Source organism: Alligator mississippiensis, chromosome 4 (genome assembly GCF_030867095.1).
Source record: "Alligator mississippiensis isolate rAllMis1 chromosome 4, rAllMis1, whole genome shotgun sequence".
Classification (NCBI taxonomy): domain Eukaryota; kingdom Metazoa; phylum Chordata; order Crocodylia; family Alligatoridae; genus Alligator; species Alligator mississippiensis.
Genome location: NC_081827.1, coordinates 183,151,237 through 183,161,251, shown reverse-complemented (window position 1 = coordinate 183,161,251; position 10,015 = coordinate 183,151,237).

Below are 10,015 nucleotides of genomic sequence, written 5' to 3'. Positions count from 1 at the left end.
GGACACTTGGGCTGGGGTGGTCTAGTCAGGGATATGCTTGCTTTGACTAGATGACTTCATGAGGTCCCTTCCAGTCCTACTTTCCTATGATCCTGAGAATCTTCTCAAACACAGTATCATTTAATTATAACAGAATAATGAAGCATAATATGAGAGAAAAAGGATTTTAGCATGCTGAAAGGTCCATATGTATGACCATTTTAGTTACAGCTGCAGATGGGGGCATCTTTCCACAGTCCTGCAGGCCCACATTTGGTTGTTAGATGGCTCCTCAGTAGCCTCTGCTGAGCCTCTGCCTCTTTCTACAAGGTGTCTGTGTCTTTTGATCCCCTTCTCTTGGGACCTGAGTCCCACTTGTTGATAACCTGATTTGGGGCATCAGGTTCCCCCACTACTCTGGTTCTTTCCTCTTCCACCTGCAGTGTCTCACTTTCTTTATGTCCTCAGGTTGCTAGGCCTTTCTTTCTCCTTTATTACCTTTTTTCAAGTTCATCCCTCTCTTTCCTTCTCACTCAGGTCTTCCCAATCATCTAGCTCTTATAGCTCTAATACTATAAATCTCTTTACCTCTCTTCTTCAATCCTTCCTATTCTATCTCCACAGATTATGGCGCATCTCCTGCCCAAAATATCTATTCCTCCTATACAGTATATTGCCCTCCCCCCTTCACATTATTTGCTATCGAGAGGAGTGTGTGTGGGGTAAAGGGTAGGCCGGTGCAAAAGGGCTAGTGTTCGCTTCAGATTCGGCCGATTTGGGGCACAGTGATTCAATTTGTTGATTTGAATCACTGTCCCAAATCTATTTGGCTGAATCTGATTTGGCAATTCAGCTGCTCCTGAATCAGCTGAATCTCCAGATCACATAGGCCCCATCTTCCACCCGCTCACCCAGCCCCACCTGGCCCCAGTTCATGGCTCTTTGGGAAAAAAAAAAACTTGCACTCACCAGCTCCTGCTAGGTGGAGGGTGATCCCCACTGCCCCCCACAGCTCTATGCTGTATAGGGGGCTCGTCCATGAACCCCCAGAAACCCCAAGACAGCTGCAGCAGCTGGTGAGTCAGGGCTTTTTTTTTTAGGGCTGGGACCTGGGGCAGGCGGGTAGCCATGTGGGGGGGGTGCTGGGAGAGTGGGCAGGGGTCGGGGGGCTCACAACAGAGCCCCCCATGCAGCATGGGGCAGTCAGGGGCAGTAGGAATCTCCCCCCAACCCCCATGGTCCCCTCCTCCCACCCCCTACTTACCAGCATGGAGTCTGGGTCTAGTTCCCTGCAGCAGCCAGTCAGGACTGCCCGAATTGCCAAAGCTCTCCAAATCTTTTCTGAATCAATTCAGAGAGCTTTGAATCAATTCGGACCTTTTACTTGGTCTCCTGATTTGATTCAGATTCGGAGATTTGGCTGCCAAAGCGGGCTGAATCTCCTCCAAATTGAATCAACACCTGAAGCTTCGCAAGCCCTAGTGGGGGGGGGGGGGGGGCGAGCTGGGGAGGAGAGAAATCTGGACCTAGCAAAGTGTAAGATTTGGATCCTCTGTTTTGAGGGGGAGCTAGAACAAGCAAAGTCATTGTTTCTGGCTCTATCTGCACTAGTGGCCTTAGTTGTGAATAACTGAAAAATCAGACGTCTTACTGAACAACCTCAACAACGTAAGCTGTCTCCCCCTTCTCTGCCACAGTTTCAAAACATCAAAGTATGACAAAAATAGCAAGAAAGGGAAGAACTTGTGGGTTTTACATCTGGAGACCAGAAGTGCTCTTGCTTCCTACGAGGGATGAGGTAAAGAAGGAACGTTGGAAATTGGTTTACAGTCCCTTATAATTTCCTAGGATTAAACATTGCTTCTAGAGCATAATGACATTACATGGATCAATGTTACCAATGCCAGTGGCACGAGGCTCAGAAAGAGTGAGTGTAGTAAAGAATTAGAAGTAAAGGTTTTCATACATTCAGAGATCACCTTAAGTTGCAAGCAAATGGTAGCTCTTCCAAAATTCAGGCTGTTGTGTTTTTTTTCTGCATTTCTTCCATACCTCTCCTCTTCTGGAGAACTTTTTGGCTAAGAAACATGGGAACAGTTTTCTGTTAAGTCTAGGATTTTTCTAAGTCCATGGAAGTTAGGCACCTAGTTCCTGTAAAAAAATTAATAGGAATTGAGTGCAGATGTTTAAGTAACTAAATCCCATTGAAACAAATAGAAATAAGGTATCCCAATACCTTTACATTCTTGCCTGAACTCTTTAATAGCTGAAAATTAGCACCTGGCTACAATATTATCACTAACCCCAAACTATTAAAAATCAAGTCAGACTCACCAAAATAATGAGTTTTGGCTTAAATAATGAGACATGATACAAATAATAATGATTCACCATCTACATTTTATCAGTTAGGGGTCAAGCTTTCAAGCTTGTTCCATGACCAGGAGTATGAGAAGATGTTCTAAGCTTTTTTTTTTAATGAAATGGGAAGTTTCACCTACTAACTTCCTTCTGAGAGACGAGGGAAGAAGAGTGCAATGCCTTAAGAAGGGTGCTTGTGCACGAAAGCTTGCAACAAACTTTTTTCCAACTATTCAGTTGGTCCAATACAAGATATCACATCTACCCAAAGACGTTTGCCTGTCTTCTGAGAGATGGGACCTTTACTACAGTAAATGGCATAAACGTTATGCTAAAAGTCTCAAGAGCTGGCAACACAGTGATTATATTTTAACTATTATGGAACTGACCCATACTCATAGTATACGGTACAATGTAATGCCTTATAGGTGAAGGGCCTTAATAGGGGTTTAAGTGGACTAAGCATTTTACAGGGCACTCTTTGTGCAGAAGACTAGCATGTTTGCTTTGAATAGAAATACATTGAAAGTAGATTTATCCAAAATGTATCTGGGTGTTATTTTGGCTCTATTTGGGTGTAGTTGGCTGACTGCTTTCATCCACAAGTAAAGGGGGGGAATTTGAAAAAGTAAAAAAAAAACATTTTGAGATCAAAATTACCCAAATTTAAAACTTCGTAGAGTTAAAACTGCTCTGAAAAGAAGAGAAAATGGTTAGTTTCAGGTAAATATTTTCATAGAATCATAGGGCTGGAAGGGACCCCCCCCAAGGATCATCACGTCCAGCCCCCTGCATGAGCAGGAAAGATATCTGGGGTCAGATGACCCCAGCCAGGTGACCGTCCAGTCTTCTCTTGAAGACCTCTAGGGTAGATGATTGCACCGCCTCTGGGGGGAGCTTGTTTCATAGTCTGGACACCCTAGGTGTAAAGAAGTTTTTCCTAATGTCCAGCCTGAAACTATCTTCCAGGAGTTTGTGGATGTTTTTCTAGTTTTCACCCTAGGGCGCTCTGGTGAACAGTTATTCACCAAGACCTTGATGTATACCTCTGATATAGCGGTAAGCTAGAATCAGGTCCTCTCTCAGCCTTCTTTTCTTTAGGCTGAGGAGTCCGATATCCCTCAGCCTCTCCTCGTATGGCTTGCCATGCAAGTCCCTGATCATATGGGTGGCCCTTCTCTGGACCCTCTTGAGCTTTAGCACATCCTTGTTGAAGCATGGTGCCAGAACTGGACACAATACTCCAGCTGCAACCGCACCAATGTTGAGTAAAGCGGGAGAATCATTTCTTTGGATTTACTGGAGATTGATCCATGCCAGAGTTTTATTGGCCCTAGTAGCTATTGCATTGCATTGCCGGCTCATATTCATGGTGGGCTCTATTGTTACCCCCAGATCCCTTTCATTTGTAGTGCTGGTCAGGTTAGCAATGCCCAGCCTGTAGGTGTGCTGGGAGTTCTTCCTTCCCAGATGCAGCACTTTGAATTTCTCTACATTGAACTTCAGCTGATTCCGTTCTGCCCAACGTGCCAGCCTGTCTACATCTGCTTGCATCTGCAGCCTATCTGTGGGTGTGTCTACACAACCCCATATCTTGGTGTCATCTGCGAACTTGGCCAATGGGCTTTTCACCCCCTTATCCAGGTCGTTGATGAACATATTGAACAGCACAGAGCCAAGTACCAACCCCTGGGGTACACTGCTGCACATCTCGCCAGATGACACCAATCCGTTTCATTTGATCCAAAATGGATCTTTTCATGGGTAGTTTCATTTCAATGAGAAAACTTGATCATTTTCAATTTGGGTTCATCTAGTATCTATGTATGTGTTTGTATTTGGGGTAGGCAGTGGGTTAGTTCACTAAACTGAAAAGGCAATTATTTGTACAATTCTAACTGGAAAGATGGGCATATCCACCCATCCTTCACTGAAACTAGGTTATAACATACTCGGTGCAGAATACCAGGAACTTAGCTAATGATGCTGGAAATCATGAGAGTGATTGTTAAGAAGTCACTTTGTACCAGTTTGGTTAGTACAATGATGAAATGCTTCCAAGTGGTATAATGAATTCCACTTGTTCATCCCCCATGGAATACCAAGACATCATGGAATCATGCACTTGCTCAAGAGGGCCATTCTGGTATAGTGATAAAGTGAAGGCATTCATAAACAAATATATTTTACAAGCTTTGGAGTTTGGGTGGGGCAGTGTCAAGAGAAGAAAGAAAGGCAACATTTGTATGCAGTCATTAGTGCAGCTTGGGGCATCATTGCCTTCTCCTGAAACTGGAGGTTGGTCCAGGAATTTGTGTTATTTTTAAAAATACAGCCTTAAATCAGGACAGTGTAAACAGAGCTACATTTTTTTTTTGACTTGGCTGCTTGAAAACGTGATGGATGAAATATGACAAACAACATTCCCAAACGCTTGTTTATCTATCTTTCCATTTGTGCCAGGTTTGTATTAGTCAGGCATAGTTCTGGCTACCAAACTGTTTCTAGGCCTTGGGGGTAGGCAAGTGTGGAGGATGGGGAAGAGAAGTGAGTGTTTTCTAAGCCCCATCTAATTTAAAGCATCTTTTGCTGAGTGGTGCAGTGAAAAGGATGTGGCTAAAACAAATAAAAAAATCATAAAGGGATCAAAGTGTGTGCAAATTCATTCCTTGTGGCAAGAGCTTTGCTTTCTTTCTTTTTTTTTTTTCTTTTTTCAAAGATGGGTGATTGTATTGTGGCCAAACGCTAGGATGTCAGTGTCTCCTCTGGATTTCATCATGGATTCAGCTCTGATTGATGGCTGGGATGACACCAGACACTGTATATTCTGAACAAGATCTAAGGAGCTTTCCCCCTGATTCCATGGTATACACATGAAACAGTTGCATGAAACTGTTCTATTTATAAGTGGTTCAAAGGCACCACAAATGTTGGTGAATGCTATATTGAAGCACCAGGCCACCAGGAAGTCTGTAATGATCTCAAAACCTGCCGTTATACCAGAACCATATGCTTCCTTGTCGGGTGGGGAATCAGGGGAAGCTTGTCTTAAAAATATAGATTTAACAGAGCAAGTAACCTCCCAGAATACTGCCTACAATCTAATTAATATAAAATACTTTGATCCAGGAGGACAATCTTATTGACTAGGCAGAAATAGCAGTAGAGTTTTGCTTTGTCAAGTTTCCCAGGTCAGAAAGCAATAATTGCCCATGTGGGTAGTATAATAATATGGGACAGACTTTATCAGAAAGGCATCTTGGAATCTAGTGGCTCAAGGCTTTGGTATAAGGAGTGAGTACTATGTAGAATCCAGAAATGGTTTGGATATCTCAAATGAAAATAGATGTCCTAGAAGCCAGGCCAGTACTCTTGCTTTAGTAGAGATTGTTCAAGCCGTGAGATATTAGATAATACAGTGACTAGGCTACAACCATGTAAAATAGGTTGGCTCATCTAGGTTGGCTTCTCTTCATTATGACCCTAGTCGATCATAATAGCAATGTTCTAACTATTAAAATTAAAAAAAGAAGTAAGGGGATCCAATGTAGAATCAGGGTCCCCTCTGAAGTTAGGAAAACCAGCAAAGGATAGCCTCTGCCCCAAATAGTCTAAACAAGGCATTGCAAGTATTATCCCCATTAGGGGGATCTAAGTTACAGAGGTCTGCTAGAGCCAGGAAAAACCAAAAAACTGAGTCTTCAGTGAGTGTCTTATTCACAAGCCAGCCTTGCCCTTTTAAAGACTCTAACATTACTTTGGCCTTACTGTACCATTTCTATGCTTTTCCTTGGCACCATTATACCATTTTAATGCTTTCATTTATATGCTGTTAGGCTGAACTACTAGAAAAAACATCCGAGATGGATGGATTGTAAGTGCCTTAATAAATCTAATGCCAGAAAAGAATAAGTCTAAAAAATTTAAGAGAACGTGCCTTAAAAAAATTCTGTGGCATTTACCCTGTAAAATAAACATCCATTTGCATCTGTAGAAGAGAAAAATCCAAACGGCAAGGCCTTGTTCTTATATTCTAGGAATTCTATCAGTTCAAGATTGTCAAATATCGCATGCCAACACTTGCAAGAATGGCAACAGCTTCTTTAAGTGCAATGAATCAAAGCACAAGAGTAAGTTGTTATGGATCATAAACTGCTATTCTTAGAAATCTTCCAGAATTGAAAAATAAACAGTTCATCAGAAAAAGACATGTTCAAACTCGCAAAGGAGATTAAATCTCATTTGAATGGAAACAAAAACCCAAATGAGCCACATAGTTATTCCCACACTGTTAAATAACTACAGAATTGTTTAAGGACCAAATCAAGGGGCTGCAAGTATGCAGAGTAGCACAGGGTAGATGCTATCTTTAAAAATGGTATAAATCAAGGAATATTTTTCTCACTCTTTGTTCCAAGAAATTTAGATTTGTCCAAGTTTGGTGTTTGTATTACACCAGATGGCCTGTCTGACAGTCAGTCTGAGGTTCCCATCCAAATTGACAGAAGTCTTTCCATCAACATCAGTGGGCTTGGTTCTGGCCTAGAATAGCTGTGATCATTATTCAATTATAGACTAAAATGTCGCTTTAGCCAATTGGAGTTGTAAGTACTATAAACTCTGCAGGTACCAGAAACAAAAGACAATGTTCAGGTTTTTTTGTCTGCCCTTCAAAAGGGTTTACAAAGGACCTCAAGAATGCCTGGAGGGCTGGAAAATCTACCTTACAGTGAAAATCTCATGAAGCTCTATTTTATTTGTCTTCTCAAAGAAAATGTGAAGAGGCATTTTGATCATGGTTAGATCAGTGGTTCTCAACCTTTTTTAGACTTGAGACACCCGTCAGAAAATGCCAGCTCTTAGTTGTCACTTGTTTTTTCGACTACAGAAAAATATTAGAGCAATTCATCTGTGTCAAAGATGACAACAGGTCAGAATGTTCTTAGCGCTATGGATTTCTATTTTCCATCTCTGGATTACTCTTGTTAATCATATTTGCACACTTAACAGTGCTAACATTGCACGGCATCTTGTGGCACCATTGAAAGGATCTCAAGGCACTCTAGGGTGCTGTGGCACCCTGGTTGGGAACCACTGGTTTTGATATATATAACTAGGAGATGTGTCTACTCAAGATGCTTAATTCACAGTCACCTAATAATACTGCACAGTAGCGTGCCTGGCAAAAACTATGTTAATACACTACTGTGAAGTAGTATTAGGCTACTGCACAGTAAGTGGCACTAAAACCCCTGTGTGCCAGTGCTACTGAGCAGTATGTTTAGTTACTGTGCATTTAGATAGTACTTCAGTAAGTGTTAAATTGCATATAAAGCAAGTAACTACTGTGCATTAATGAACATGTAGGTGCATCCAGAGAGAGTTTCCAATACTACTAAACGGCTCTATTATTAGGGACCTACTTAAATCACGGCTTTGTGATTTTTGCAGAAACCCGCAAAAAACGGCAGTTTTCACAATCACCACAAAAAACGTCATTTCCTGTGATTTTGCACGGAATCGTCCAAAAATAAAAAAAACACCTCACTGGAATACAAAGAATGCGCAGCAATCCCTGCCGCTATAGAGTACGTAGTTTGAGAGAGCTACTGAGAGGCTGGACTACTGACATAGACTCAGTGAAGGTGCCAGTCATGACAGTGAAAGGGTTTTGGAACCATCTTTTAAGAAGCCAGATGCAATGCTGCAGCCATGCTACAGTCTGAAGATGAGCGATTGCCCTTTTGGCCACTCAGTGCTGTGGAGGGGCTCAGTGTAAGAAAACCCCAAAATTGGCTCCACATGCTGTGTGCAGCCTGTGAAAATCCTTCTGTCTCACTGCAATTTAGGTAGGTTCCCACCTATAATCTAACCTACAGTGGAGCAAGGTGATCCATTGGCTAGAAGGTCTCTGTGACCTCTGACAAAATTCAGACTAGTAAGGTATGGATTTTTTTAACAGTAAGAGCAATCAATTAACCAGTGGGAAAAAAAACCCAAACTTAGGTACAGGTGTATTATTCAGCATATGAAGTCTTTAAATCAAGATTGGATGATTTCCCCTCAAATATTTTAAATTAACTAAAGCATAAGGACTGGTTGGACTCAAACTATTGAGTCAAAAACCTATCACTTATGTATTGCAACAGTAGTTCTTCTTAATGGTCCCTTGTGCCTTAAAAATCCAGGAATGTCAGATGCCCATGCACCTCTAAATATTTTGTGAAACACAGTTGTGGAATAAGGGCCACCATCTATGTACATGCTTGTCATATTTCTGTAACTCCATGGATTCATAGGTCTTTTTGAATTCAGAAACTGTATGTTATGACATACCTTTGTAGCTGGGCAGCAATTAATGCCAAATGTAAAGGGTATGCAGGGAGAAGGGTGCTGAGCTGGTGGTGCTGCTGTGCAGATTCCCCTCATACCAGCTGCTGCCACTGCCATGCAGGCTGCCCCAAGACTGTCATTCTGCTGCCCCCTTTAAATCAGTGCCTGGGTTTGGTGCTCTACTTACCTCAACCCTAGAAATGCTATTGGTGGGTAATGAAAGGCAACATAGATATGAGGAAAACCTATTATTCAGTCCTAGAAGGGAAAATGCTGATTGGCAAACAACAGTGTGTAAAGTTGTACATGTTTAAAGCTGGTGAAAAATATTAATTCTAAACTTTGTCCCCAAAGGGCTCTTTTCAAAATATTTTCTTTTGTGAAAAATAATGTTTATTTTGTTTGAAATTTCTTGATGAAAAATAATTTTTAACAGCTGTTTTGTCTCAAAAAAAGATTTTCCCACCCCCCAAAAATGAATGTAAACATATTCATAGAAAATATTTACCATTTTGTGATCAGCTCTTTCAATTATATTATTTGCAAGTATATTCCCAGCAAACATTTCTTCATTTCCTGGGTCACATGAACACGAACAAAGTCATTAAACTTTAGTCCTTGCCTTTTATTAGCCAGTAACCGTTCATAGATGATTCAAAACACATTCAGTTCTCAGGAAAGAGATCGTGATCAAAGTGCTTTTAAAAAAACAGATGAAAGAGGCATTATAAGAAATGATCATGCAATCTGATCCAAGAGCTGGAAATGGATGTCCAGAGGAAGAGCTGGGAATATACTGGAATATAAAAGGGCAAACTGATATTGTGAATGGCCATATAAACTTTCCAGCTTCCCCAATCAGTCTTACTACTGCAATTCAAAGACGGATTGAACCCCTATAATGAACTGGAATATGGCTTGTCACCTACCAACTAGGTGACAATTAAGTAAATAAACATGGTTTGGAACTTGTCAAGTAGGTGACTTCATCTCTGTTAGGAAGAGAATGGATAAATACAACACAGTCATACGACGCAGAATTATTGCTTTCATTTTGAAAGAAACATTTCTAGCTGTTATGTTTCTGGCCTCCAAATGTGAACTGAGTAGTATTGTTTTCCTGAGTCTGCAGGTTACACTTGCCTGTACACTGTTAGCTGAACATTTGTTGTAATGGAGAAAGGGGGAAAGAGGGGAGTCTGTAGGGTATGGGAAGCACCATACCTAGACTCCTGGCAGCCTCGGGTGAACTTTTAGTATCGGGCCACCCTTTGCCAGAGATAATGATAATAATTATTTTAAAATTAGCATAATTAAATTAAATAATCGGGCCCCCTTTCTG